General features: G+C 44.4%; 1 protein-coding gene across 3 annotated transcripts in view; it reads left to right on the top strand.

Annotated features, from left to right (window-relative positions):
- The first annotated feature begins 17464 nt into the window (after nucleotides 1-17464).
- The window catches only part of PIK3CB (phosphatidylinositol-4,5-bisphosphate 3-kinase catalytic subunit beta), a 195314-nt gene continuing 188316 nt past the window's right edge, over nucleotides 17465-24462 (top strand). Inside the window, exon 1 of one of the 3 annotated variants that reach the window (XM_079923349.1) lies at nucleotides 17465-17535. The gene's annotated coding sequence lies outside the window, so the exon portion shown is untranslated. The other 2 variants (XM_079923348.1, XM_079923351.1) reach the window with 2 other exon arrangements.

Consider the following 24462-nt stretch of genomic DNA (forward strand, 5'->3'; position numbering starts at 1 on the left):
GCAGCAACTAGAGAGAAGCCCGAGTGCTGCAACGAAGAGACCACGCACCGTAACAAAAGATCCCACATGCCTCAACGAAGATCCTGTGTGCTGCAGCTAAGACCCGATGCAGCCAAAAAAATTAAGGAAAATAAATAAACAAAATAAATATATATATATTTTAAATGGTTAGTTAAAATGGCACATTTAGTGGAATGGTCCAGTGGTTAGGATTCTGAGCTTCCACTGCAGGGGGCACGGGTTCGATCCCTGGTGGGAGAACTAAGATCCCACAAACTGCAAGGCATGGACAAAAAAAAAACCCACAAAGAAACAAAACAACCGCCTGCCCCAAAACCATATAAGCAAAGTCACTTATCACAAACTTCCTCCAAAGATGGCAATCTTTCCCTAACACGCAATACAATTGGTTCCTCAGCCACTGTGAACAGCTCTTACAGTGGGCCAATATCCGCCCAGGATAACTTTCTATCTTTCCCTGCAGACCTCGGCTGAGTGATGCAAGCTGGTCCTGCCATCCTTTCAACAGCTCTGAATGTCAGGATGGGGTGGTGGAACTTACCTTCCTCAAAGGAGCCAGATGCCAGTTGGCCGATCCCCACACCCACCGTTCCTCACTCTCTCCCGTGAGGCACACACTGCACTTACAGCCATGCCCATGACCAAGAATGTTCTTTAGTTTCAGAGCGTGCTTGCTTGCCTCCTGCAGCGAGCAAGATGTGACAGTCACCACATCACCTGTTACTCACCACTCTGCCCTCTGCGCTATGCCAACCCTGGCTTTAGACAGCTCTGTGAAACCGACGGGCGGCATTCCTGGCTGAAACCCCCTGCAGAGGAAGCGAAGGGGGATTAAAAGGGCACCTCACTCTCACCCTCCCCGAGAAGGAGCTCTTCCGCAGGGTCCAGGGCCCCTCTAGTTTCCCTCATCTGGCTGAGGTTCCTCACTGGATAGTCAGCGAGCCCTCTCACAGGAAAGGTGTTTGCCCAGTGCCTTCCCAGTGGCTTTTGCCCTGAATCTGGTGGCACTGACTCATCCTTCCCTTGCGACACCGATACTCAATACTAGGCCACGGCAGCCGCTGTGAAATACCGGCCTGGCTTGTAGTTTTCTCTCTTCCTCTCCCGATCCTGCCTCGGCTCAGACCTGGCTGCCTACCTCAGCTTTTCCCAGTGCCTGTGCAATTCAGCGCTGAGGTTTTTTACTTTTTTGCTTCCCTGCACTAGTGAATATTTGTTACTAATTTCCCCACGCTTCATCTTTGTGGGCTGTCTTTAGCCCTTCTTTCTGGGAGCTACTTTACCTCTGCTCCAGGGTCCTGGTAATTACCCTTCTAACTCAATTAGATGACCTTATTCTTTCCCACTTCCTCTTTCCTTCTATTGTTATGCAGAGGGCGGGGAGGTGGCTGAACGTGCGCGGAGAATTGGATTAGGTAACAGGGTAACTCAGCAGGTCTCTTGGGGGTTCTGCCTCTGCCCCTGCTTCCAACGAGCCCCACACCCGCTCCACGCTGTCTTCCCACCTGCAAAACCAGGAACAAAGGAGCCAGGAGTGTGGGAGAAATGAATAAGCGGGCCTCAGCTGAGGCACTGGAGAGGAGGAAAACGTTTCCCTCTTAGGGCTCCTGGCTGGGTATGAAAATTAAACTGACAAAGACAGATTAACAAGAGAACTGCATACAACTTTTATTAAATTTTTATTAAATTCTTCACAAGAGAATGAAGACCTGAAGAAGTGACCAGAGCAGGAAGATTTTATATCTCTTAGACAAATAATAAATGTGTGAAGAATTAACAACACAAAGGGGTTTGGGCTAGGAGTAGTAAATGGTGAAGAAGTAACTAGGAAGATAAGGGTTTGTTTAACGTAGTTTGTTTATACAGCCTCGGTCCCAAATTCCCTGTCCTTGTGACAAGAAAGTCCTCCTTCCTCCTAGTACAGGGAGGGTACTTTTCACATGGGAGTTTTATGACCTGTTTCAGGGAAGAAGGGCACAGAGTGACCCTCCTACTCCTGCCACTTTTTTTTTTTTTTTTTTTTTTTGCGGTACGCGGGCCTGTCACTGCTGCGGCCTCTCCCGTTGAGGAGCACAGGCTCCGGGGCGCGCAGGCTCAGCGGCCATGGCTCACGGGCCCAGCCGCTCCGCGGCATGTGGGATCTTCCCGGACCGGGACACGAACCCGCGTCCCCTGCATCGACAGGTGGACTCTCAACCGCTGCGCCACCAGGGAATCCTTCCTGCCACTTTTTAAAATTCCTTCAGCTTAAAATATTTAATATGCCAAGGTGCCATATTTTGGGGTTGCGTGTCCTGAACCCTGTCAGCATCTTATTACGATTTCCTCAGATGAACGGGAGATTGTGACATTACAAAATAAACGCCAAGAGACTATATACAGGAAGAAAACAGTAGTGTTGGGAAGAAAAAGTAATTTGGTTCAGGGAAATCGATGCAGAGAAAATTTATATAAAATCTCCGTCTTGGACTACATTCTCAAGTGATTCTTCTTATCCTTCTGGGGGGACACACACCCCTTTGAGATGAACGATACAGGATCATATCCCCAGGAAAATACATGTAAACACAGAAACCAAACATTAGGGGCTCACTACCTCCTTGAATCCTGGCGGCACAGGGTAAGTGGGTAATTTCCTTCTTTGTAACCCCATCTAGAAGCTCAGTGTGGTTTGTAGAAAGCATTCATTTGTTCATTCATTCAACAAGTAACTCTTTGAGAAACTTCCAAGTGTCAGGCCCCACGCTGGGCCACATTGTGAGGCAGAAAGAGGTGAATCGGACACAGTGCCTGCTCCCGGGACGCTCACGGTCTGGTGGGGAGACCTACAGAGAGCACACAATGAGAGTAACAGTGATGGAAGAGGCAACCGAGCGAACGGTGGGAGCCTGGAGGGAGGGGGCAGAACTGCTTCCCACCCTTCCCCCTTCGCCCTTCCCCCTTCCCCCAGCAGTCAGTGCTGCACCTCTGACTACAAAGCAAAGTGGTTTGAGAAAGCCCAAGTATGCCCTGAGGGGCTAGCTGAGCGGTCCGGGTCTGAGCTCTCACGCCCCACCCACGCCCCAGCCAGCGTTCACACCTCCACTTGGATGGACCCGTTTTCCTCTCTCCCCACAGGCTCCCTGGGTGCTGTCCATTCACAGCCAGCCCACCCCCGGCTACCCCATCTGGGGCTGTTCTCAGCTCCCCAGGCCAGCTTTTAAATAAGTAGCCAACCCCCCATTGCACTTCCTCCTTTCGTTGCTTAAACCCTATTCATTTAACTAGTTAAGCTGCATGGAAACAAGGAATAACAAAAATAACTAACTTTAAGGAAGTTACAGATTTGCAAGGAACCTGGGGAGTCTTGGTATGAGCTGGTCTTTATTCACTTGATGGAAGGCTGGGCTGGGCTGGGCTAGGCTGGACCTGGCCCTGCTTCCTCTCACCTCTTCTCCCTTCTTAGAGTCCCAGGAAAAAGCCACTTGATACAAGTTTGTGTGTCAACCATTCTGCCTGTCTGGGTTGGATGCTAAACTACTCCACTTATTCCAGCTGCTTCCCTATCACACCTTTGGCTACTGGAGCCCCAGAGCACCCATTGGAAGGCTCTGGCTGCCCCTCTTCCCTTCCTGGTTTCAGCTCTTGACTCCTGAGGGAGAAAGTCCCTTTCCTCCTTGGTTTTGTTTTGGTTTTTTAAAATATATTTATTTATCTATTTTAGGCTGTGTTGGGTCTTCGTTGCTGCGTGCGGTCTTTCTCTAGCTGTGGCGAACGGGGGCTTCTCTTCGTTGTGGTGCACGGGCTTCTCATTGCGGTGGCTTCTCTTGTTGCGGAGCACGGGCTCTAGAGTGCGGGCTCAGTAGTTCTGGCACACGGGCTTAGTTGCTCCGCGGCTGTGGGCATGTGGGATCTTCCCGGACCAGGGCTCGAACCCGTGTCCCCTGCATTGGCAGGTGGATTCTTAACCACTGCGCCACCAGGGAAGCCCTCCGGTTTTGCTGCTGTTGTCGTTCGTTTTTCGTTTCTTTTCTGAATGTTAAGGGCCCCTCTGCTATAAACTCCTTGAAGGCAGGGACTGTTTTCATCTCTGCTCTCCTAGCTTCTACCACAGGGTCTAAGACATTCCAGCTGCTCTGTGACTGTTTAACTCAGCATGTGTTAATTTATCCATTTTATTCATTTGTCTTGACAGTTCAGTCCCTGATATCTAATCCATGACCAAGTACTAGCAGCTCTACCAAAACTGTTCTTAAATTTGCTTCTCTTGATCTCTATTACTGGTACCACACCTTTGTCTAAGCCACTGTAGCTAGATATTTTTGTAGCTGGGAATATATCATAGCTTCCCGGCTTTCTCTAAAAGCTCCGTAACATTTCTTCACTCAGCTGATACAGTAATGATAGAGAGATGGAGTTTGAGAGAGAGAGAGAGAGAGAGAGAGAAGGAAGGAAGGAAGGAAGGAAGGAATAGAGGGAGGGAGGGAGGGGAGAAAATGACCAACCTCATAAATCTGGAACTCTTGAAACCTGGCATATTCCAGGCAAATTTCCCATTCGTGGAAATATTGTGTCTGTGACCCCACAAACATTTCTGTTCTTCTTTTAAAAAAGAAATTAATTGGCTTTCTACCCTTCCTTTCACACTTGCAGTCAGTTGCAAATAGTGGAGAACCAACTAAAACCAGCAATAGGAAAGAATGGAGTTAATAGCTCAAACAATTTGAAGTGTTGCTGGTCTGCTGGCTTGAGGCCAGCCTGGACCCAGAGTTTCACTTGATGTTCTTTCTCCCGCTAATGCTCCTGCTTATAGCACTCTCTTCTTCTGTATGTCAGTTTCATCTTTTTAACCCACTCTCTTCACACAATGACATAGAGGTCTGGCTTTACTTGATCTTACAGAGAAAAAGAGACCCTTTCCACATGCCAATTATAAAGGTGACCTCGATTGGTCCAGCTAGAGTCACCTGCTCAGACTTCCCTGGTGGCACAGTGGTTGAGAGTCCGCCTGCCGATGCAGGGGACACGGGTTCATGCCCCGGTCCGGGAGGATCCCACATGCCGTGGAGCGGCTGGGCCTGTGAGCCATGGCCGCTGAGCCTGTGCGTCCGGAGCCTGTGCTCCACAACGGGAGAGGCCACAACAGTGAGAGGCCCGCGTATCAAAAAAAAAAAAAAAAAAAAAAAAAAATTAGAAGTAAAATAAAGTCACCTGCTCCTCCCTGAACTAATCACATTCATCCCTGTTGTCAGGAAGGTTCAGAGCTCTGATTGGCTGGGCCCCAACTCATGCGTGTGGGATAAGCGCAAAGCTCCCACAAAGCAGTCCTACCAGGCCCATGTAGAATAATCGGTCAGGGCTTCCAAAGGAAAAGTTGGGACACAAACAACACAGGTCCAGGCCCCTTTTTGCAGAGTGGGTATGGGGAGGGATTTTACATGTGCCCAACTCTTTCTTGCCTCTGTTCATTGACATGAGTGCTCTTTCCTCTGCCTGGAATGCTCTTTCCACTCACATCCTATGTACCTAACTTTTTTTTTTTTTAAAGAGATATATTTATTTATTTGTTTGTTTGTTTCTTGGAGGCGTTGGGTCTTCGTCGCTGCACGCGGACTATCTCTAGTTGCAGCGAGCGGGGGCTACTCTTCGTTGCGGTGTGCGGGCTTCTCATTGTGGTGGCTTCTCTTGTTGCGGAGCACGGGTTCTAGGCGCGCGGGCTCAGTAGTTGTGGCACGTGGGCTCAGTAGTTGTGGCACGCAGGCTCAGTAGTTGTGGCTCACGGGCTCTAGAGCGCAGGCTCAGTAGTTGTGGTACACAGACTTAGTTGCTCCGCGGCATGTGGGATCTTCCCGGACCAGAGCTCGAGCCCGTGTCCCCTGCATTGGCAGGCATATTCTTAACCACTGCACCACCAGGGAAGCCCCTATGTACCTAACTTCTACATGGACTTTAGGTCTCAGCTTAAATGTCACTCCAAAAGATGCCACCCCTGACCCCATACATTGTCACCTATATCTGACTGACATTCTCATAGCAATTTTTTAAAAAAATTATTATTAATGGTCCTTTTTATCTGTAAGACTCTGACTCTGAGTATTGAACACCCATATCATGGAAGGCACTATACCTTATGTTGGCTTTTTTTTTTTAATTTATTATTTATTTATTTTATTTATTTTTGGCTGCATTGGGTCTTAGTTGCAGCACGCGAGATCCTCGTTGAGGCACGCGGGATCGTTTTTTGTTGCAGTGCACAGGCTCTTCTCTGCGGCGCGCGGGCCTCTCTCTAGTTATGGAGTGCGGGTTTTCTCTTCTCTAGTTGTGGCGCGCAGGCTCCAGGGCACATGGGCTCTGTAAGTGTGGTGTGTGGGCATAGTTGCCCCACGGCATGTAGGATCTTAGTTCCCTGGCCAAGCATCGAACCCGCGTCGCCTGCATTGGAAGGCAGATTCTTTACCACTGGACCACCAGGGAAGCCCCTAAAAGATTATTTTTAATTTAATTTCATTTTGGTTGAAAGTCTGTCTCCCTCAGTAAGCTCCACCAGGGCAAGGATTCCCTCAGCTTTGCCTCTTAGTTTTGCTCATGATTGCATTCCTAGCTCCTGGTTCAGATGCACATGGTAGGTATTCACTCCTTCATTTATTCAGAAATAAATAAATAAATAAAAGGGGGTGTGTGATAAGTGCTAAAGATTCAGGTAAATAAGATATATGTATCCCTGACTCAAGGAGTAGCAACTTCTATATCTCCATTAGACCAGTGTTTTTCTTTTTTTCTTTAATTTATTTTTTTTTTATGGCCAGTTCTTATTAGTTATCTATTTTATACATATTAGTGTATATATGTCAATCCCAATCTCCCAGTTCATCCCACCCCAGCCCCCCGCCACTTTCCCCCCTTGGTGTCCATATGTTTGTTCTCTACATCTGTGTCTCTATTTCTGCCCTGCAAACCGGTTCATCTGTACTATTCTTCTAGGTTCCACATATATGTGTTAATATTCGATATTTGTTTTTCTTTTTCTGACTTACTTCACTCTGTATGACAGTCTCTAATACATCCACGTCTCTACAAATGACCCAATTTCATTCTTTTTTATGGCTAATATTCCATTGTATATATGTGCCACATCTTCTTTATGCATTCGTCTGTCGATGGGCATTTAGGTTGCTTCCATGACCTGGCTATCGTAAAGAGTGCCGCAATGAACATTGGGGTGCATGTGTCTTTTTGAATTATGGTTTTTCTCTGGGTATGTGCCAGTAGTGGGATTGCTGGGTCATATGGTAATTCTATTTTTAGTTTTTTAAGGAAACTCCATACTGTTCTCCATAGTGGCTGTATCAGTTTACATTCCCACCAACAGTGCAAGAGGGGTCCCCTTTCTCCACACCCTCTCCAGCATTTGTTGTTTGTAGATTTTCTGATGATGCCCACTCTAACTTAGACCAGTGTTTTTCAAATTGCAAGACTAAATGGATGGTGAAATTAATTTGGTGGATTGCAACTACAATTTTTAAAACATATTTAAAACAATTTTTAAACAGTATAGCATAGAAAATAGAAATGACCTAGAAAACATCAGAGTGCATCACACATGATAAGGGTGTTATTCCATCACAGTTTTATTTCAGCGTATAATATAAATGCACACACACATACACACACCTCCTTATGTATTACTTACTGGGTTGCAGTAAAATGCTTCTTTTACTAGAGGGTGGGTCAGAAAGTTTTGGGAGACTTGCATGAAGCTGCTTGGACTGAAGTGTGATAAGATAGTATCTTTCCTGTTCAGATCAATCCAGAGCTCCAGATGTTGTCATGTCATCGCTGGAAAATAACACATGGGAAGCTCATTCTCATTCAAAAACCCAGAGTGGAAGTAGAGACACAATTTCAAGATGCTCTTGTAGGGTGAACTCTGGGTTTCTGTGCTTTGGTTGGCTTGTGTTACATCCTCAAGGCCATTTAATCATATGTACAGTTAAGTGTGTTTTCTCTATTCTTTCTTTTTCAAATAACAGATGACTTGGGCTTCCCTGGTGGCGCAGCAGTTGAGAGTCCACCTGCCGATGCAAGGGACATGGGTTCGTGCCCCAGTCCGGGAAGATCCCACATGCCGCGGAGCAGCTGGGCCCATGAGCCATGGCCGCTGAGCCTGCGCATCCGGAGCCTGTGCTCCGCAATGGGACAGGCCACAACAGTGAGAGGCCTGCGTACCGCAAAAAAACACACAAAAAAACAGTTGACTTAATGGTTTTCAAAGTTGAATACAAAATTAAAAAAATCTTTTTCTTGCTGCCACATATGGTTGGGCCATAAACTGCATATTCCTAGAAATCACTGAATTAATTAAGATCCTGGAGGAATAGAACTCAGGGAGACTGGGGTGGTGTGAGTGTGGTGTGGAAGGAACTGGGGCTATTGTCCTGAACACATTGGGCTTGAATCCCTATTTCAGGACTTGCTATGTAGATTTGGGTGAAGGGATCTAATATGCATTTGCTAAAGACTCATTCAGAGCTAGGCCCTGTGTCAACTGTGGGAAGTATAGAAATAAACACTATACCATCCACTGTCTCCAAGGAATATACAATCTGGTAGGAGATACAAGTACAACTGAGCCTCAGTTTTCTCATCTGGAAAATGCGTATAATAGACCTTCATTCGGTCTATTAGGAACGTGAAATGAACAAATTCAGATACTTAGCTTGGTGTTAATAGACAGTAGAGAGGCACATGATAAATGTTTTCTATTCAACTTTATAAAATGAAAAAAACAGTCTTCAATGTTTATGACATCATACAGAAAATCAGATGGTACAAATCAGGTGCAGTTTTGAAAAGCTAGATATGGAAATTCATAACTGAATAAAGGTCCGTGAAAGCAGATGAGATGTAGATATAGTTGTAGATGAAAGAAAGTGTGTAAATTTTGAATTATTTTAATGGTCTTCCTTTGGGTTATGTGTTTCCTTTGTGGAGTTTCTCAAATTTGGGTCTATATCAGTAAGATATAGGTTTGCTGCAGTTACAAACAACTCCTAAATCTCAGTGGTTGGATATGGCGAAGGTTTATTTCGAGTTCACACTCAGTTGGCTCCCGTCAGCTCTCCAGGTAGCCATCCTTCATGTGTTGTCTCCAAGATCCACAGCACTGATCCTTTCTTGTGGTACCTTTACATCAGCACGTGGGAAAGAGGATCTGGAGAAAAACACACTCCATTGCTCTCTCTTCTTTTTTTTTTTTTCCTGACCATGCTGCAGCTTATGGAATTTTAGTTTCCTGACCAGGGATTGAACTCAGGCCTTCATCAGTGAGAGTGTAGAGTCGTAACCACTGGACTGCCAGGGAATTCCCTCACACTCCATCTCTTAAATGCTTCCATTGAGAGGTAGCAAATGCCACTTCTGCTCACATTTCCTTAGCCAAAGCAAGCCTTATGGCTCTGCTCAACTGTAAGGATTCCATCTAACTTCAAGAGAGCAGGGAAGTACAGTCCTCCCAAGTGCTCTGCAGGGGAAGAGAACTGGAAGTATTAGCAAGTGGTGGTAATCTCTCCTGAGGGTCTCGTACTGTTACCAAGGCTGTTGCCCCAGAATCATACTCCTGCCCCTCCCTCAAATGCAAGCCAATTATTCTTATCTAAGTTTCAGGAGGGAGATGCAAAGAGAAAAAAACAAGAACTGGTCAGGCCTAAGATGGTGTAAGATTCGACTTCCAGTAGATCTTGAGCTTCATTATATGCTCATTGTGATGCAGTAGCATGATGACACAGCCACCAGGCCATGACAGTTGACAATTGCCATGACCACAACCAGAAAAGCCCACACAAGGACTGAAAAGGAGATCTGCAGGAGACCTGCAGATCTGCAGATCAACTCCAGGTCCAAACCACACCCCTGTTCTAGGATAACTCATGAATATTCCTCCTACTCTTTCCAAATCCCTCCATTTTACTTTTTTTTTTAAGGCCTATTCTGTGGACTCTTTTTTTTAAATTAATTAATTTATTTATTGGCTGCATTGGGTTTTCGTTGCTGTACGCAGGCTTTCTCTAGTTGTGTTGAATGGGGGCCACTCGTCGTTGCAGTGCCCTGGCCCCTCATTGCAGTGGCCTCACTTGTTGTGGAGCACAGGCTCTAGGCACGTGCGCCTCAGCAGTTGTGGCAAGCGGGCTCTAAAGCACAGGCTCAGTAGTTGTGGCACACGGGCCCAGTTGCTCCGCGGCATGTGGGATCCTCCCGGACCAGGGCTCGAACCCGTGTCCCCCGCATTGGCAGGCGGATTCCTAACCACTGCACCACCAGGGAAGTCCCTCCCTTTTACTTTGACCCTCCAATATATTTGGTGTCTCCACCAGAATTGGAATGAGAAGTTGATTTGTGAACTAGTTTCCTGCTTCTCCATTTTCTGGCTATTGAATAAAGTTTGTGCTCTTCTAGTCTCAGTATAGGTTTCGTTATTGGTTGTGGGAATCTGGTTGGAAAAAGAACCTCCCTGTCTGAGACAAGGGGTCTCGGCCTGGGTTAGGATCCTGGCGCAGGTTCAGTGGACCAACTTGGCAAGAATACCATGCTTCCTGCACTCCAGCTCGTCTTTTTGGTTTTTCAAGTGGCCGTGCAAAGGACCCTTGCCTTGGCTGTTTTTTCTGATTGCGATACTCTGGGCCTCCACTCTTTGCCTGGTCTCATCTTCCTTCAGACTGAGGCAAGTTTTCCCTTCCTTAGAGAAACTTGCTTTCTCCTCTCAGTAAATTCCTCCGTTATTACTTACTTTCAAAGTGTCAGGCACCCCCCCCCCCCACCTTATGGCACGTAGGTGTAATTTGCAGTTAATCATGAGCTGACTTCATTAATGACTGTTTCTTCCTTTGCAGCAGATGCTGTATGAATCATGTTGTTTTGCTCACCCCCATATCACCACCATTTATCCAGTGCCTGGGACTGTTGCTGGTGAATGAAGAAGAGAATATTCTCAAGAGTCTGGGACAATTTTTTTTTTTTTTAACCCTCCAAGCAGTCTGTGTATTATTGGAATTTAAAAACACTGTCTTCTATGAATTTCTCTCGGTATCTATTAAGGAGACAATTGACAAAAACTTGCTGATTTCATTGTGGAAGTTCTGTCCAGATGGAACATCCCTGAACCCTCTGAATATGTAAATCTTTTTTTTAAAAAATAAATTTGTTTATTTTTGGCTGTGTTGGGTCTTCATTGCTGTGCGTGGGCTTACTCTAGTTGTGGCGAGTGGTGGGCTACTCTTTGTTGCGGTGCGTGGGCTTCTCATTGCAGTGGCTTCTCTTGTTGCGGAGCACGGGCTTCAGTAGTTGTGGCATACAGGCTCAGTAGTTGTGGCTTGCTGGCTTAGTTGCTCTGTGGCATGTGGGATCTTTCCGGACAGGGCTCGAACCCGTGTCCCCTGCTTTGGCAGGTGGATTCTTAACCACTGTGCCACCAGGGAAGTCCCCAGAATGTGTAAATCTTGATCCTTGTAAGAGAAACATTTATCCACCCCTTGACCAATCTGGGGGATTGAGGACTAGAGGAGTCATTTCACATTTTGCTCTTGTCCCCAGTCTTTCAAATTGGGCGATCCAGGTTTCTGTTTTCCAGAGCCATCCTGTACCTGCTATTTTCCCCATTCATTTGCATATATATTTCAATCCTGCTCTAGACATGTGAGCTCGGCTTGACTGAAGTATCAAAATTTGCTACAGGGATTTCCCTGGTGGTCCAGTGGGTAACACTCTGTGCTCCCAACGTAGGGGGCCCGGGTTCCATTCCTGGTCGGGGGAACTAGATCCCCCATGCTGCAACAAAGATCCCACGTGCCACAGCTAAGACCCAGAGCAGCCAAAATAAGTAAATAAATAATTAAATATATTTTTTAAAGTTGCTACAAAAAGTCAAACTGTCTCTTCTACTTACATTTTGAAATATTGACTTGATTAAAAAGCAGAAGTAAAGTCAACTCTTTGGTTTGGTGTTTGCTTAAAGGAAAAAAGGCTCTAATGAAGCTCATTTTTTAGCTAAAGGAATTCCCTTTGAAGTTAGGGCTTTATTTTGCAAATATAAGGCTCTGTGAGCTACCACAGGAGCTGAGTATAGGCTCTCCAATAAAATTTCAGTAGTGGGTGAATCAGGGTGAAACTGCAAATAGGCCACTGGCCAGTTTGAGACATTTCTGCCTCTGATGCCTTCTTAATGGGCCAGAAATTTCTGGGTTCCAGCTCTTCAAGGTAGCAGGTTATTTAAAATGTTAATTTAATTACATTGCATCCTTTTTTATAGAAACAGGTTAAACTGCAGTTTCAGGTGGCTTGTCCACAACAAAAAACAGAGCAGAGCCTTTGTTGATAAAGAGCTCACATTCCACAAGGCAGAGTCACACCCAAACCTCTTGGGAACCAGGGGTACAATCTTTGATCCAGCTAACACTGCATACCAGAGCTAATTGGTTTTAAAAGTGCCTGATTTATTATTTTTCAACATTCAACTTATATTTCTTTAGTGAATGACACCATTCTAGACTTGCAAGTTAATAAGGCTGAAGACAAATTGCGCTTAACATGCAGTGTGATAAGCATTCTCAATTTGCGAGGCTAGTCCTTGAGTGTCCTTCCTGTCCTTCTAGTGCACCCATTGCCTCACTGGCTCCCTTACTAGGGCTCCACCCCTTCCTTTCTTGTTTTTTGCCTCTCCTTACTCAATGATGGTCAAACTTCTGGCTAAATTACAACTCTTTTATATGCTTTCTCTATACATATATTTATCTATCTATATTTATATAATAGGCAATATGTGAGCATGATAAAATTTCAAATAGCATAAAAGACAATAACCATAAAAATTAATTCTCCCTTCCACTCTTGTTTCCCAACCTCTAGTTCTCCTTTTCCCAGGCAACCACTGATAGTTTCTTCTGTCTTTCTGATAATGATCTATGCATATACAAATCGTAGCTGACTTTACTGTTCTGCATCTTGCCTATTTCATTAAATAATATTTTGGAGATTGTTCCAGATCAGTTCATATAGAAACACCTCATTATTATTTTTTTAAAAAATAAATTTATTAATTTTATTTATTTATATTTGGCTGCGTTGGGTCTTTGTTGCTGTGCGCAGGCTTTCTCTAGTTGCAGTGAGTGGGGGCTACTCTTTGTTGCGGTGCGTGAGCTTCTCATTGCGGTGGCTTCTCTTGTTGCGGTGTGCAGGCTTCAGCAGTTGTGGCTCACAGGCTCCAGAGCGCAGGCTCAGTAGTTGTGGTGCACGGGCTTTGTTGCTCCGTGGCATGGGGGATCTTTCTGGGCCAGGGCTCGAACCTGTGTCCCCTGCATTGGCAGGCAGATTCTTAACCAGTGCGCCACCAGGGAAGCCCCTGCCTCATTATTTTTACAGTTGTATACAGTCACATAATTCAGTTATGACCCGTGTGTATGTATGTGTGTGCTCACCTGTGTGTGTAATTGTTTTATTGAATTTCCCTTCAAAGCCTTATATATATCTTACTTTGCTTTCCAGGAGAATGTGTCTTGTTCCCCCTGAGTCCCCTCTGTCCTCCACTGCCTTTCACTTTCTGTCTCCTTTCTCCTAAGGTTCCTGGCCTTGATGTGTGTGTGTGTGTGTGTGTGTGTGTGTGTGCGCCTTTTTGAAGTGGTCTTTGAAGGCAGTTGGGGAAGAGGAGGAGAGAGAGGCAGCATGCCAATAGCTATGGCAGGACAGGATGTTTGAGGCTTTGTTGGCTCTCTCTGATATGGAGACGAGCATCCAGGCATCCTCCTTCAGAATTTGGGGATGGTAAGTAACTTGTTCTAGGACTCTGTGCAACTCTTTTCATCTTTAAGGGCTTAGATTTCTCCCTGTGTAAGGTGAGTAGGCATTGTATATGTAATTTCTAAGTCTCCAAGCTCCAAGCTCTAAAATTCTAAGAAAATAAGCTCTCAAGTATTCTGCTGGTGGGAGTGTAAAGGGTACATCCCAGAGAGAGGGCAATTTGGCAATATCCTTCAAAATTACAAATACCTATGCCTATTGACCAAATAATTCTACTTCTAAGGATTTATTCTGTGGTTACACTTGCATATGCACAAAATGTTATAAATTCAAGGTTGTTCATTGCAGCATTGTTTGTATATCAAAAAATTGGAAATAGTCTAAAAATATTCATCAATAAGGGACCAGATAAATATAGTATTGATATATCCTTACAATGGAACATTATATAGCCTGAAAATAAATGCAGATACAATGAAATACTGTATCACAATGAGAATGAGCAAAATACAGTTATATGCAGTAGTGTATGAATATCAAAACAATGTAGAGGAAATGTAGGGCAAAAGAAACCAAACACAAAAAGAGCACACACTGTATGAATCTGTTTAATTAAAGTTCAAAAACAGGAAGAAGGAATCTCTAGTGATAAGATTGTGGTAACCCCCTGGGGGTAGGGCAGTGACTGAAAGGGATCACAAGTGGGTTCTGAGATATTTGTCATGTTCTCTATTGATTTGAGAAGTAATTACACAGGTGTGTTCCGTTTGTGAAAATTTATGACGTGGGCAGTTTTTTCTATTCTGTATAGCAGTAACAATGTAAAAGAATAGATAAACTCTATAAGCACTGATATCAAACAACCTGATAGATATTATGTGGAAAAAAAACCAAGCATGAATCAAACACTTCCATATGTGTTAAAAATGGAGAAATAGGGCTTCCCTGGTGGCGCAGTGGTTGAGAGTCCGCCTGCCGATGCAGGGGACGCGGGTTCGTGCCCCGGTCCGGGAGGATCCCACATGCCGCGGAGCGGCTGGGCCCGTGAGCCATGGCCGCTGAGCCTGCGCGTCCGGAGCCTGTGCTCCGCGACAGGAGAGGCCACAACAGTGAGAGGCCCGCGTATCGCAAAAAAAAAAAAAAAAAAAAGGAGAAATATACCTGTACTTGCTTATAAATGTATACAATACGTCTGGAAAGATGCTCAAGAAGCTGACAACTTTGGTTGTGAAGAGCGAGTAATAGCTGAGAGAGAGACTTTTACTGAACGTTCAGTTGTACATTTTGGATTTCAAATCATGCATATTTACTACTTATAAAATGAAGAGGAAGCACTCAAATTCTAAAAGGGAAAAATAAAAAATGTTTGTGAGCCTAGGAAATTCCCAGAAGTAAGGAAGTACTCATAAGTAAGAAGAAGGAAAAAAGGGGGAAAACACCCCATAAAAAACACCAAAAGATTATGCATTGAATGTGTAACTCAGAACTCAGTAGTGGGGACGTAGAGAACATTTGAATCTTCTAAAATTGAACAGATAGAACCTTTTCTTTATGTTCACCACTTTAATCATGATTTAAAAACTAGTCACAAGTATTTTTTTTCTTTAAAGCTGTATTTATTAAATGCATAATACATAGAATTTTTTTTCACATCTTTATTGGAGTATAATTGCTTTACAATGTTGTGTTACTTTCTGCTGTACAGCAAAGTGAATCAGCTATATGTATACATATATCCTGATATCCCCCAAACAATGGTTTTAACAGTAAGATATCAAATATATATAAAGACATTTCAGCCCTCTGAGCTATCCAATGTGATCAGTCTAGTGTAAATTCTTCAATCCCTTTCTCTATGCCCCCATGGATATATCTATAAATGGTCAGCAATATACTAACAGGATCATACCACTCTTTATCCCTCTTCAGTCTGCATTTTCAGTTTGCATTTTCCACTTTAGCAATATATCAAGGACATCCCTCTAGGTCAATACAGATAGGTCTAACTAATTTTCATCATTGATCAGTGTATAATATTGCAGAGTATGGAGGGAGTACACTTGGTTCATATATTCCATTACCTATGGACAATCACATTGTTCCTAGTTTGTTTGTGTTTGTTTTGCACTTCATGTAACACAATAAGCATCTGTGTTAGTTTCCTGTGGTAACCACAAACTGAGGGGCTTAAAATAACAGAAATTGATTCTTTCCCGGATTTGGAGTTTCAAGTCTGAAATCAATATGTTAGCAGGCTCTGCAAACCTGTTCTGTGGCCCCCTCCTAGCTTCTGGTAGCTGCCAGCAATCCTCGGCATTCTTTAGCTTGTACATGCATCATTCCCAACTGCCTCATTCTTCACATCCCCTTTATCTCTGTGTCTCTATCTCAAATCTTTCTCTGCCTTTCTCTTGAAAGGATGCCTGTTATTGGATTTAGGGCCCACCCCAAATCTAGGATGATCTCATTTCAAGATCCTTAACTTAATTACATCTGTAAAGATCCTTTTCCCAAATAAGGCTATGCTCACAGGTTCCAGGTGGGCTTCTTTTGGAGGGCCAACATTCAACCCACCACAGCATCCTTGGATCCATCCTTACAATGAGTATTTTCTTTAGTTTTTCTATAGGGCAGAGTTAATGCATTTTTGGGTCAATGGATAGGTATATGTATTTTAAATTTAAATAGGTATTCTCAGATTACTCCTAGAAAGTTTGTGGCATTTACACTCCCATCAGAGCTTGTTTCCTATGTATCGATTGGTCTTGTTAATGTTTGCCAGTCTAATGAGTGAAAAATGGATTACTGTTTTAATTTGCTTTCTCAATAGACTCTTTTATGTTAGAGATATAATGTTTGCCATATGTTTTGTGCAGTTCTATTCCGTCTATTGTTTTTTGTTTTAACTTGTCTTAGTGTGATGTTATGCAAAACTTTCAAAATATTTAGGTAGAAAATTTTTTTTCTTTGATGATTCTGAGCTTCCTGTCTTGCTTAAAGTTTCCCCTCGCTAAAGTTATATTACTATTCTTTAAAAAATTTCCTCTAAGTCTTTGTTTTGTATATTTTTAAGTCTAACTCTTCTGGAACATATTTTTGAATATGGTATGGCTCTAGATTTATTATGAATAGTCAATTAAATCAGGATCCTTGATCAAATAAACTATTCTTTTATCACAGGCTTGTTTGCCACCTTTGCTTTATATTAGGTTTACTTGAGATTCCATCCCAGACTACTCAACTATTTGCCTGAGCTATTACAGTAGCAATAAGTTACAATAACCTTACAATATAGTATCTTTACAATAAGTTAAATTTTTGGTTTTCAGTAAGTGAAATTGAAGTGTGCCATTAAGAAAGAGGACCATGAGATTTCCCGGTTGAGGTCAAAAGGTAACAGGAGATAAGGTATGCGAACAGGGCTGGGTAAACTGTAAGCCTCTGCAGATAAATGTTAATTATCGCAAAAATGAACACACAGAAAAAGAATCTTGGGCTTGGAATGCTAGACTTTTGCTTTATAACCAGTGCAGGCATTGAAGGGCCAGCTGTGGGTCAGCCGACCTAGCGGCCCCACCCCCAGAAGAGGAGTGACACAGGGGGAGAGGGAAAAGCACAGTGTAGGGCCCAGGAACCGAGATATCAGTTCAGAGTCGCAGAACTGGGGAGAGTGGCTGTGAAGAGAAGGCCGGCAAGGAAACCAGGAACAGAGAAATCTCTCGGAGGCGGCTACGAAGGCCGGGGCAGGTGGTGGGTCTCTCCTGAAAGCGGCTTGCTGGGGATTCCCGATTCCGAGTCCTCCGGGAGCCTCAAAGAGGAGCTGCCGCACAGCAGCACGGCTGCTGGTCGGGCAGCCGGAGAAATCTAGGCGACGGTTCAGCCCCCCAGCAGGCACCAACCGGAGAGGACTAGGCGGCGGTTCCCCTCCCAGCCGCGACCAACTCTGCCCCGCCCAGCCCGCAGACCTGGTATTGGCCGGAGCGGCTCGCGGGGCGGAGCGAGGGCTGCTGGGAGGCGGGCCCTTGAGGCGGGCGCGCGCGCGCGCGCGCGCTCCGTCGGCGGCGCGCGCGTGCTCCGTCGGTCGGTGCGGCGGCGGCGGCGGCGGCGGCGGCGGCGGCGGCGGCGGCGGCGGCGGAGCTGGCCATGGCCGTGGGCGACGGGCTGGTGTAGCGCCGCGCGGGGCAGGCGGGTGGCGACTGAGAGAGACGGGCATGGGAGCGCCGCAGCTGGACGGTCGCGGTGGCCTGGGCTGCTAACTGCGCCCCTGGAGCCGAGAGCCGGCAGCGGCGGCGGCGGCGGCGGCGGAGCGCCGGGCAGGTGAGTGCAGTGGAGCGGGACCCGGATGCGGCGCGGCTGAGGGGCGGCGCGGTCGCGGCGGGCCTCTGAGGTGCCCCCGCGCGGGCCGGCGGCGCGCTCTTGCCCGCCACAGCCTGCGGCGCCGGCGACTGAGTGGCCGCTCCGCGCTTCCTGCCGACGCGGAGGACGCCGGCCCGCGGGGTGCCTCGCTAGCCTGCGGCCCTCCCGGGGCTCTCCAAGGTGAGCGGCTCTCCCCGGCCTCCGGGCGGCAGGGACGCGGCCCTTTGGGTTGCGTTCCTGAGGGGCGTCTGGGGAGAGGCGGCGTCCTCGCCCCTTGTGTCTTTGCGGACACCCGCGAGCTCCTGATCCTCAGATACCTTTTTGCGCAGCGTGTATTTTAGGGGCGGGGATCCTGGACTGTTGGGATAGGGTCGTGTTTTCAAATCCCGGCGCCGCCACTGAGCAGCCCTGGGGCCTTGGGCCAGAGTATCCGGATTTGTTAGTGGGAATAATTATACGTACTTCACAGGGTTGTTGTGTAGCTAGGACAGGATGATGTACATGACCGAAAAACGAGTGCTTGGTCAGTGGTAGGCTGTTAAGAGTAACTCTGCTGCAGCATCTTCCCTTGTTAGCTATTGCCGATTCTTGGCTGCGGGTGTACTTTTCGGGGGCATGTATTTCCGAAGCGCTTTGATGTTGCAGTAACCTCCACTGGAGTTGTTTAATACAGGAGCCTGTTATCTTAACAGTGGCCAAAATACGAATCCTATAGCCTCATCCTAGAATGTTGGAGTCTCTTTTTTTTTTTTCTAAGGCTGCCTTGGAATACCTGTCTCAGGTACCGAGTGGGAATTGCTGTTTAAATAAAACACTGAGTTTTAGGATTCGCTTCAGATGCAAGGTGGTGGGACATATCAAACTTGAAGTGCTTTGCTGTTTAAATAATCTTAAATGACACTTAAACTGTCACTTGTTACAGAGTATAAACAGAGAAGAATACGGAAACAGACTCCTTTTTTTGCATTGCTACATACGAAGGGAGTGACGAGTGCTTTTGTAAACGTCATCGTGGGCAGTGTTATTTCTGGTGAAGTCATCATAGTTAAATTAGATGAGTACTTATTTTGAAGCACTGAATGGGTGTTTGGAAATATGATTCCTAATAAAATCATCTCCAACGAGTCAGAATTCTCAGCAGTTCATTAATCATTTGGGGATTTTTAGGTTACACTGTAAGATTTTTATGGTAAAAGCAGAACTGCTTAAGTCATGATAAAGTAGCATAGGAAAGGGTGGTCAGGATAAAGATCTTAACCTAGTTCCAGAGGCAAGTGTGGAACAAAGTAAAAATCTTAAGCTTTAAAACTGGGATTGTATTCACTAAAGCAAAAATGACTGAAATCAAAAAACTTTTTTGTACAACCCCTGATTCACATCCTAATGAGAGTCTTCTACCTTCAGAGTGGTTTTTTTTTTTTTTTTTTAAATTTAATTTTATTTTTGGCTGCGTTGGGTCTTCGTTGCTGTGTGCGGGCTTTCTCTAGTTGAGGCGTGCGGGGGCTACTCTTCGTTGCGGTGTGCGGGCTTCTCATTGTGGTGGCTTCTCTTGTTGTGGAGCACGGGCTCTAGGCGCGTGGGCTTCAGCAGTTGTGGCTGGCGGGCTCAGTAGTTGTGGCTCTCGGGCTCTGGAGTGCAGGCTCAGTAGTTGTGGCCCACGGGCTTAGTTGCTCCGCAGCATGTGGGATCTTCCTGGACCAGGGCTCGAACCCATGTTGCCTGCATTGGCAGGCGGATTCTTAACCACTGCGCCACTGGGGAAAACCCACAGTGTTTTTTAGAAGTGGAGAAAATCGAGTTGGGTTTTGATTTATTGCCTTTTTTCACCTCTTGTCTGTTTTTCTTGCTTTTCTTAGAGACTCATCCATAAAGGCTTTTGATCCAACTTGCTTTGTGAATGTAAACAAAATACATAGAAAAAAATTAAAAATTAACCTTGTAATCTAAATTATCTTCTTCCTTGTAGTCTCATTGTGTTCTTACTAGATTATAACCTTCGCTGTTGTCTCACTGGTAAACCCAACAGTAGAAGCGCTGCTAGCCACTGTGAAAAGGCTAGGGGTCAGAAGTCACACCTTGGCTCTTAGGCCTGGTCCTGGGTCCCAGGTAGCTGAGACTTTGGGGATGTCACCCAGTCTTTCTGGGCCTCAGTTTTTTTTTTTGTTTGTTTATAGAATTTGAGAGTGTGTGGCCAGCAGGATGGGAGGGTGGTGGTGGATTAGAGTATCATATTATATAAAGGAACCTTCCAGGATACTCCACTTTTATGGTTTTCTTTCTCTTCACTCTGTTTCTCTATCTCTTTTGTTGACTTTTCCTTCTCTTTGTGAATTCAGAACATCCTAATGCCTAAGGGTGTCCAAGCCCATCCCTCTACTTTTTTCTACCTGTATTCTCTCTGAGTGATCTCATCAAGTCCTGTGGTTTAAATACTGTCACCGTGCTGTTGACTCTCAGATTTTTGTCTCCAGTTCTGAACTTCACATTTCTTCTACCTGCCTACATATCTTCACTTCATTTGTCTATCTTAAACTTGACGTGTTCAAAGTGGAGCTCTTGATTTCCATTCTTCAACCTGTTCCTTCCCCAGCAGTCTGCATTTCATAAGCGCACCCCTCTACCCCCCTGTTCCACCTACTTAAGTGAAAAGTCTGGTGGTCATCCTTAATTCAACGCTTTGCCTCACTCCTCCCCCACTTCCCCACACAACCAGTCCTTCAGCAAACCCTGTTGATTTTGCCTCCAAAATGTATCCCGAATATATTTACTTCACTTTATTTTTTATTTTTAAAAAATATTTATTTACTTTTTGGCTGTATCGGGTCTTAGTTGTGGCACATGGGCTCAGTAGCTGCAGAGTGTGGGCTTAGCTGCCCCGTGGCATGTGGGATCTTAGTTCCCCTGACCACGGATTGAACCAGCGTCCCCTGCATTGCAAGATGGATTCTTAACCACTGGACCACCAGGGAAGTCCCTACTTCACTTTATTTTTTATTGTCACCACCCCAGTTTTTCCTAGGTAGTAGCTTCCTAACTAGTCTCCTTGCCTCTGGCCTTGCTCTCCTACAGTCCATTTTCAGACAGCAGTCAGAGTGATCTTTACTTACTCTCCTGCTCCAGGGGCTTCTTATTGCACTAAAAAGTAAGTCCAAACTCTACCTGCATTATCAGCTAATTGTCTTCCTTATTTTCTTGTTTGTTTATGGTCTTTTCCCTCCAACATATTATAAACTCTCTGATGGAAGGGACTTGGTCTTCCCTGGGGTATTCTCAGTAACCAGAACAGTGTCTGGAAAATTTAACTAATGTTGAATGAATGAATGTATGAATGAAATACATTATAAAATCTTCCGATTCCAAGTATAACATGTACTGAACACACTTGACCCTTTTTTGGTCCCAGATTTGTGCAAATGAGGAAGTGATCACAGGGCCTAGAGTTATTCTATTAGTTATTCTGTTAATTCTATTCTATTAGTTATTCTATTCCTTACTTTCTCAGTCTTCATTAAGGTACTGTACCTCCTGAAAAGGCTAAGCATTTAGACGTCAAGCCGTTAATAACAAAAACAAATGTGGATTTTGTTCATTGTATACTGGATCATTAGTATTTTTGTGAATAAGAAGCCATACAAGTTTTCCAGCCTTGTTTTGTTCTTTAGAAGCGTTGAATTTTGGTCTTGACTGGAGGGGACTGGTTCTATAGAATGTGGTAGTTTAATCCAGTATTGCATACCAAATCCTATAGGGTAGCAGTTGCAATTTTTACAGAGAACAGGTGTGTTTATTTATTTCAATTACATTATTTTTTAAAAATCTGAGCCCCCCCCCCTTGTGTGCATTTATGTAAATATCCTCTGAACCATTTGATTCAGTTATCATATCTTAACCATATCTTGGAGAGATAAGTGCCTATCATTTGGCTTCTGCTAACTGCTCACTTTCAAGCCTTGTCATGTTGTAGAAAGAGGCAAATAATTTAGGATTTTCCCCCTGCCTGAGACTGAAGCCCCAAAGACTATCTAGTAGGTTTGTGAAGAAAGAAGGGTATGGAAAAATCAAGGTGTAGAATTCCATTGTCAGAGTAGATAATAGGAAAAAGATACGTTGGAGAAGGAAATCCTAGGCTAGAAGAAAAATACTGGAAATTTAGTAGAAGAGAAGAAGAAAAGGAAGATAAAGGAGAATATTATAGATTTTCAGGCTTGTGTGGGGCAACTTTGCTTCTCACTCCTTTTACCTTCTCATCTCCCTCTCCAAATTTTGACACTTTTTTTTTCCCTCTGCCTTCTCTCCGCTGCCTGATTTGTATGGGCCATTTTTCTAAGGAGTGCCTGTGTGCTTTTGGTAGTTTGATGTCTGCTGGGACACCTTGTGTGAAAGGATACTATCCTTTCTTGAAGAGGCCTTTCTGCTTTCTCATAATCAAAGTCTGGCTTCCTGTATTTTCCAGCCACTGGGTCCAGCTTTACCCTTTGGAGTGATTCTAAACTGGTGTACTTCCTTTTTAAGTTGTTCTCTCATATATTCCATGGTAACCTTTATGTTATCATCTCCAGGTTAAATAATCCTGAGTCACAAGCTTCCAGTTGAGAGAGGAAAAATGAAAGGTATTAGATGTATGGTTGGGTGTGTATAGTGTGTTACCTACCAGTTGCTCTGATAATGCAGATTGCGTATCTCTAATTTAGACCTTTCTTTTTCTGAGTTGATAGTTTTTTTTTTTTAATAAAAAAGGTATTTCTAAAAGGAGACTGACCTTGAATATTAAAATTTTACAAAAACTTTTTCATGTACAGTCCTATGAGTTTTAACACATGCCTAGATTCTTGTAACTATCACCACCATTAACAATGTACAGAATAATTCCAACACCCCAAAGAATTCCCTCATGTTACCCGTTTGCGGTCAGCCTCCCCTTCATTTTTAACACTTGGAATTTTTTTTTTATTTTTTGGCCACCACGCGGCTTGTAGGGTCTTAGTTGCCTGACCAAGGGTTGAACCCAGGCCCTTGGCAGTGAAAGCGCAGAGTCCTAACCACTGGACCGCCAGCGAATTCCCTGGATTTATTTGTTTTTTTAAAGGGAAAGTCTCTCATGCATAGAATATGTTAGAACTTGGAATAAGTGGATAATTGATCAACCTAATTGTTGGTTTTCTTTTAGAAATATAAATGAAAGAATTCCAGTCTTCAACATAACGGGTTTACATGCAATAAAGCAATAAACTTTGTAGATGGAGGCTTTAAATTAAAAAAAAATTATTGTATAACTTCTGGAACCTGTCAAGTGAGGCAAATCCCATGATGTCAAGTTACAATAGGGAGCATCTAACAAAGAAATTTGGAGGCGAAGTCTGTGATAAAATCATAAAGGATGGCATAACATATCTTCTCATGTGTCTTTGATAAACCCAGAATCCCATTTACTGCAATCGCAGGGTGAGCTAGGGTAAACTGGAGATTAATTTTGCCAAGGATTATGTTATGAAGTCTCAGCTTTTCTCTCTTCTCTCTCTCTAGCATTGTCACCTCTGCTAGACTATCCGTTTTATTCCAGCACTTAGTTGTTTCAGGTATTCAACTCTCCTAGGGTTTGAGGGAAAGATGTGCTATCTTTATAGCTATGGTGTATTGCAAAGGTAGCTTTCCATTATTCGTTTAACTTTTTTCCAGCCTAAAGCAGTCAATAATTTAGAAATTCCCTCATTTCCTCAAAAAATTTACACATCCTTCCCCTGAGTCCTGGCTCCATGATCTATCTTTCCCCCGCTTCTTCACCAAGAATGTATATTTCCTTATTTTCTTGATTATTTAAAGTAGGTCACCTGAGGTTATTATCGGTTGAGCCTTTAATAGGGGGAATTTACCGCCAAAATAAAGAAAGTTAATCTGGCAGTCCCCTGTGTTGTGGTATTGTTAGAGCACAGGTCAGCAGCTCACAATCCCCTACTGCAAACCCTGGAGGGACTGCTGCATCCCTGACCCTGTAGCTTGTCTCCTGCTGCTCTGGCTACTTGGGAGACCACCGGGCAAATGCTCATTTGCCTTCAATGGAAATGCGAACCTGATTATCCATGCCTTCAGGAGGAGGATTATGTGGATTAAAAGAAATCCATGGGTAATCCAGAAGCTTTATTTAAACTGCAGTTTAACCACATTCCTGACCATAGTTTTTCTTTGCATTTCTAATAACTAATTTATAATATTTACCAATTTCATGTTTACCTCTTTGTACCGTTTAGAAGTAATGGTAGTTATGAAGTAGAGAATATGTGGGAAGGGACAAAGGAGTTAGATAATCTACAGGCATTGCCCCAC

Source organism: Stenella coeruleoalba, assembly GCF_951394435.1.
Source record: "Stenella coeruleoalba genome assembly, chromosome: 5".
Taxonomy (NCBI): Eukaryota; Metazoa; Chordata; class Mammalia; order Artiodactyla; family Delphinidae; genus Stenella; species Stenella coeruleoalba.